The sequence below is a fragment of the Stenella coeruleoalba genome, assembly GCF_951394435.1.
Source record: "Stenella coeruleoalba genome assembly, chromosome: 3".
NCBI lineage: Eukaryota > Metazoa > Chordata > Mammalia > Artiodactyla > Delphinidae > Stenella > Stenella coeruleoalba.
This window is the reverse complement of record NC_137148.1, coordinates 51812434-51819082: the sequence shown is the minus strand read 5'-3', so window position 1 is coordinate 51819082 and position 6649 is coordinate 51812434. Positions and strand designations below refer to the sequence as shown.

Sequence of the window (6649 nt, the reverse complement as noted above, 5' to 3'; positions counted from 1 at the left end):
AGTTAATTTGGGGGAAATATTCAAGGTTTTTTGAAGATGAGATAGGATTTCCCTCTTAATTTTGGCTTATCTTAGGGTATAAAGTGTTTGTTTTGACTGTGGAGCATGATATGCGTTCTAACTGTTAATGGCAGCAGAGCAAAGGGTTGTTTCTGCTTCAGAACCATTGCATACTATAAAGAAACCAATGACTTTTGCTTTTTTTGTAAGAAAAGAATGTATAGCAAGTAGGCAAAAAATTTCTTTAGGAGAATATAAAGAGCTCTAAACATAAAAGAACAAGAATTGAAATAGATTATATTAAAATTCGGAATTTCTGTCTATAAAAAAGGAAAACACCTTGAGAGAGAGTTGGAAGGCAACCCATAAAATGGGAGAAATTATTTACAACAAAGAACTCTAATCTGAGATATATAAAGTGTGCCCCAAAATCAACAAATAGAAGACATTCATCCCAATTAAAAATTACATTGGTAAAAAGACTTAAGAGACGCTTCATAGTAGAGAATAAATATCTTTTTTTTTTTGAGAATGAGTATCTTGAAAATGTTTTTAAAAGCAAGGAGAAAGAGCTTCTTAGTTCATTCTGGCTGCCTTAAGAAAACACCAAAAATTGGGTAACTTATAAACAAGACATTTATTTCTCACCGTTCTGGAGGGTGGAAGTCTGAGATCAAGGTGCCAACATGGTCAGGTGAGGGCCTTCTTCCTGGATCACAGCCAGTGACTTCTTGCTATCTCCTCATATGGTGGAAGGGCTGAGGGATCTCTGTATGGTCTTTTTTATAAGAACACTCATCCCTTTTATGAGGGTTTTACCCTCATGACCTAAGCACCTCCCAAAAGCCCTAGCTCCTAATACCATCACATTGGGCATTAGGATTTCCAGAGGTTGGGAGTGATCAACTGAATTGAATGTTGTTGGGAGATCAAGTAAGCACTACAAAATTGACCACAAGATTTCTCAACATGGATGTCCGAAAAATCATTATTTAGACTTCACTGAATTCTCTATTATTTGGAGCACATAGTACTTACAATATATGTCACTAAATTATGTAACTTATTGCAGTTTGTCTGTAACTTTATTGAGGGAAGGAACCTTGCCTTTTATCTTTATACTTCTTTGCCCTTCACACAATGCTAAAGAGTAGGCAATGGCTATTGGCATATCAAGGTCTTTGCTGTTAGCTCAGTGATATTTCTTTCTTTCTTTCTTTCCTTTCTTTCTTTCTTTCTTTCTTTCTTTCTTTCTTTCTTTCTTTCTTTCTTTCTTTCTTTCTTTCTTTCTTTCTCTCTCTCTCTCTCCCCCCTCCCCCTCTCTCTCCCTCCCTCCCTCCCTCCCTCTCTCTCCCTATCTCTCTCACACTCTCTCTCTCTCTCCCTCCCTCCCTCCCTCCTTCCCTTCCTTCCTTTCTTTCTTCATTCATTTTTGGCTGCATTGGGTCTTCATTGCTGCTCGTGCGCTTTCTCTACTTGTGGCAAGCAGGGACTACTCTTCGTTGTGGTGCGCAGGCTTCTCATTGAGTGGCTTCTCTTGTTGTGGAGCACGGGATTTAGGAGTGTGGTCTTCAGTAGTTGTGGCATGCAGGCTCAGTAGTTGTGGCTTGCAGGCTCTAGAGCACAGGCTCAGCAGTTGTGGAACATGGGCTTAGTTGCTCCGTGGCATGCAGGATCCCCCCAGACGAGGGCTCAAACCCGTGTCTCCTGCATTGGCAGGCGGATTCCCAACCACTGAGCCACCAGGGAAGTACTAGCAGGTGTTAACATTTTATGATAATAATTCAGGTTGTTTTGTTTCTCAAACAAAATTTTATAGATTTAGTTGATTCTCACTTTGTGCTCCTCCTTAATTGCATCCTCTTCTTTCTCTGCCAGGTAACTATGATCAAGATACCATATGTTCTTCCTCTGCATACTTTGGTAAGTTTGAGATATATATTTGGTGTTAAAAATATTTATAATTAAAACTTTATATAAATTATCATATATATACAGCCTATCCCAGTTTGAATCATAATGTATCCTATTGCAGCATTTCAAATTAATGTTATATAATTTACCCATGTTGACATGTGTGGATTTTGTTCATCATTTAACTGCCAAATAATACTCCATTGTAGAAATGGATCACAGCTGTTTTGTCCCCTATTGATAATCATTTAGGTTGTTTCCATTTATTCACTTCTACACATAGTGTTGCCTTAATTATTAATGGGGATTCTCATGTGCAAGAATCTTGTAAGGTTATATATTTAAAAATGAAATAGCTGGGTCAAAGATGCACATCTTCCTCTGTATTAGATATTGCCAAATTTGTTCTTTGTGGTGTTTGCACTTAATTTACACTTCCATCAATGCTATGTTAGATATCACCTCACACCAGTCAGAATGGCCATCATCAAAAAGTCTACAAACAATAAATGCTGGAGAGAGTGTCAAGAAAAGGGGACCCTCCTACTCTGTTGGTGGGAATGTAAATTGGTGCAGCCACTATGGAGAACAGTATGGAGGTTCCTTAAAAAACTAAAAACAGAGCTACCATATGATCCTGCAATCCCACTCCTGGGCATATATATGAAGAAAACTATAATTCAGAAGGATACATGCACCCACAATGTTCGTTGCAGCACTGTTTTCAATAGCCAAGACATGGAAGCAACCTAAATGTCTATCGACAGATGAATGGATAAAGAAGATGTGGTATATATATACAATGGAATATTACTCAACCATTAAAAAGAATGAAATGATGCTATTTGCAGCAACATGGATGGACGTGGAGATAATCATACTAAGTGAAGTTAAGTCAGACAGAGAAAGACAAATATCATATATCACTTATATGCAGAATCTAAAAAAAATGATACAAATGAACTTATTTACAAAACAGAAACGGACTCACAGACTTAGAGGATGAACTTACAGTTACCAGGGAGGGAGGGTGGGTAGGTGGGATAGATTGGGAGTTTGGGATTGACATATACACACTGCTATATTTAAAACAGATAACCAAAAAGGACCTACTGTATAGCATAGGGCACTTTGCTCAATATTCTGTAATAACCTAAATGGGAAAAGAACTTGGAAAAAGAATAGATACATGTATATGTATAACTGAATCACTTTGCTGTATACCTGAAACTAACACAACATTGTTAATCAACTATACTCCAGTATAAAATAAAAATTAAAATAAATAAATAAATAAATAAGAAAAAAAGAAAGGGAAAAAACCAAACAACAATATACAAGATATTCCATTTGCCCAATCCTCCCAAACAGTTGCTATTATCAAATTTTAACATTTTTGCCACTCTGATGAAAGAGAAACATTTCCATTTCCATGATTGCTAGCAAAATTGAACATTTCATTCTCATTTATTCGTCATTAGGTTTTTTCTCCTGCAACTCTCCTGTTTATGCCATTTTCTTATTTTTTATTTTTTTGGGGCTGTCCCTTATAGATTTGTGAGAGTTCCTTCAATATCCTCGATATTTATTATGATTCATTTATATGTGTTACAAATTTTTCTCCCACTTTCTGGCTTATATTTTCACTTTTTAATGTTTTTAAAATTTTCATTTAATAAATTTAAACTTATCAATCTTTTCCTTTATGCTTTGAGCCTTTGCACATTACTTAAGAAACCCTATAATAGTCTTTCAAAAGATTAGAAAATATTTATTTTAACTATGTCAAATTCAAATCCAGTCTCATTGAAAGAATAAAATATTTTGTGTATTGAATCTGGTTTTAATGTCTGGGAGGTAAATTCAAAACTCATCATCTTTAGAGATAGTCACCTGCTCCAATTTAATAATTTCAAACAAGCATAAAATCAGAATTCTTCATCTCATTTTTTTCTGAAAATACAAGAGAACAGTCTAATTTTAAGACATGCCTTGGTTTTTAACTAAAAAAAAATTAAAGTGCATGCTAATATATTAAAAAATTGTAAGGTAGAAGTTTATTCTTACCTGTAAAATGTTCTCAGTCCCTATTCTTTGACTCTCAGTCTCTTCTGCCTTTCTGTTTCTCAGTCTCTGAAATAAATACACACATGCATTCAGGCATACATATATACAAGTTCCTTCCTCTCCCATATTTCCACTTATTCCATCTTTGATTTCCTGAAAGGGCCCATTCATTTATATTTAATTTGATTTCTAAAGACTGATAGCAAAGCTTTTTTTAGGTAGGGGGTTTCCTATCACCTCCACTTTGCCCATAATCTTCATTTCTTTTTTAAATTTATTTTTATTTTTTTTTTAAAGCCAAGGTGTCTCCCACTGAGAGGTGAGTGCTTTAATTGTATACACTCTTTTTCTATTCTTTTCCATTACGGTTTATCACAGGATGTTGAATGTAGTTCCCTGTGCTATACAGTAGGACCGGGTTGTTTATCCATTCTATATGTAATAGTTTGCATCTACCAAACCCCAAACTCCCAGTCCATCCCTCCCCCACCCCCACACCCCCTTCATTTCTTAATTAAACAGAGAATGAGAAGGAAAGCTGGAGGAAAATTTTTTCAAAGAATTTCTATTGCAACTTAAATTCATTCAGGGTTTGATTTAAATTTGTTTCATATAATTCAATTAAGAAATAATGCCTGTGTAGTGCACTAAAACACTTCCATGCTGTATATAATATTAGGATGGCAAGATATTAATATAGCATTTGTATTGCAAGATAAGAAATGAGGAGGAGCCAATAGATTGAGTTAGACGGTTACATGGGTAGGTTCTGTTTGTGAAAATTCATTACACAAAACTTTTCATCAAATTATATATTTATGTACTTTATGAATATTCTACTTCAATAAGAAGTTTTTAAAGACATAAGAGATCAACCTAATGCAATGTATAGATCCTGATTCCAATAAAAATGGTTTTTTTAAACCTTTATTTGCAATTGAGGAAATCTAATATTTGACAAAATTAAGGAATTATTATTGTTTTAAGAGTCATAGTGGTATAGTAGTGGTTATTTTTTTAGTCCTTATATTTTAGAAATACAGGTAAATATTTAATGGATGCAACAGAATGTTATCTGACATTGGCTTTAAGGTAATCCAGTGGGGTGGAACAAGTAATGGGGAAAAACTGGTCTGGTTTGACACTTATTGAAACTGGATAATGGATACATTGAGATTCATTGTACTATTTTTCTTCTTTTGAATGTGTCTGAATTTTCTGTAATGCAGTGAAAATGTACACTTACACACACACATATACACACATACAAAGTTAAATTGAGAATTCATCAATTCTCATGCTGATAATTTTTCACCCTAACTCATAGTTTTTCTTGATTTAGTCATTTGGAGAAAAGGAATCTCTGGGAAATTTTTCATTACTCTGTTTAGACACAGGATGGCACTCTTTGAATAAGTAATTAGCCAAAGTCCACTTCTCATTGAATAAGCTCCTTTCCTTTACAATGCTGCTACTTCCTAAGGTAGTTTGTCTTAGTTGAGAGTAAAAACTTTTCAGTCAGCTTATACAGATGATTACTACTCACACATTAATTTTAGTTTTCTCTGCTGGCTATGTCTATCTACTACCAGTTTTTAAAAAATTCAGGATAAGTTTCAACAACTATTTAAAGGGTGGTTTGATGCTAAACCAGCTCTGTGCCCACACTTATTTTTAGTATTTACAACTATTGCTATGAGATTAGCCATCTTGTGTATTTTAATGCAAATATCTATATCTATATATCTATATCCATATCTCTCCATGTGAATCACCTTTATTTAAAACTGTCAATTCCAACCACAGGTCATATTTCTACATTTTAAATAGAATTGAGCTAGATACTACAGATTAAGGTCAAGGTGAGGACTATTGACTGTGGACAGATGCTTTCCCCTTTCAGTCCTCAAAAAAGAATGGAAATAACTGTATTCTTGGATGTTCTCAGTCTGATTCATGCCTTCTTTTAGCCAACTATTCATGTATTCACCAGAAGAATTACACCTACTACCTCCGGTGTAGGAAGGAAAAAAAAATCAAATAAGCAATAATGTTAACAGAAGCTTGAAACTTAAGAGCTGGTATTCAGAAAGGTCCTCCTCCCTGTCCCCTTCCCTCCGGTCCAATTCCCCTTTCTGGTTCTGGCCATCGGAAATTGACTTGGCGTTAACTGCTGGAATTTCAAGGCGTCAATTACGAGCCCCTCCCCCCCGCCCCCCCGTCGGAAACTTTTAAACCTCTCCCTACCCTACTCTCAACCGTAGAGGCAGATAAATGATGCAGCAGATTACACCGCTGAAAGGCAACATTTGTCCTGAGCTATTTTCACATTTTTTCCTGTTTCCGATTTGTGTGCCAGACTTTGTTTGCTTGCTTAGGACATGGAAAACATATTTGGGCATTTCCCCACAGTTTAATGCTAGTAGCTTTCTCCCAGCAAATGAAAGTGAAAGTGCTACGTAGTAGCCGTGTTTTATCCTTAAAGTATGGACTGGCAGCTGGTGTGTATGGAGTTGGGGGGGAGGGGTGGGATTGGGAAGCTTGAAAAACCAGTTTTGAGGTTTTGTTTGTTTATCTTGAGATAGTAGCAGGGTTCCTGCCCCCCCACCCACCCTTGGGGTCTGATTTAGAATTTATTTTCATTTGGGCAGTCATTGAAGTTTCATTC

At 35.6% G+C, this 6649-nt stretch overlaps 1 protein-coding gene across 1 annotated transcript in view; it reads left to right on the top strand.

The window, feature by feature from the left end:
- The first annotated feature begins 1876 nt into the window (after positions 1-1876).
- The window catches only part of ADAMTS6 (ADAM metallopeptidase with thrombospondin type 1 motif 6), a 276006-nt gene continuing 271233 nt past the window's right edge, over positions 1877-6649 (top strand). Inside the window, exon 1 of the mRNA XM_079916157.1 lies at positions 1877-1923. The gene's annotated coding sequence lies outside the window, so the exon portion shown is untranslated. The remainder of the gene's footprint in view (positions 1924-6649) is intronic.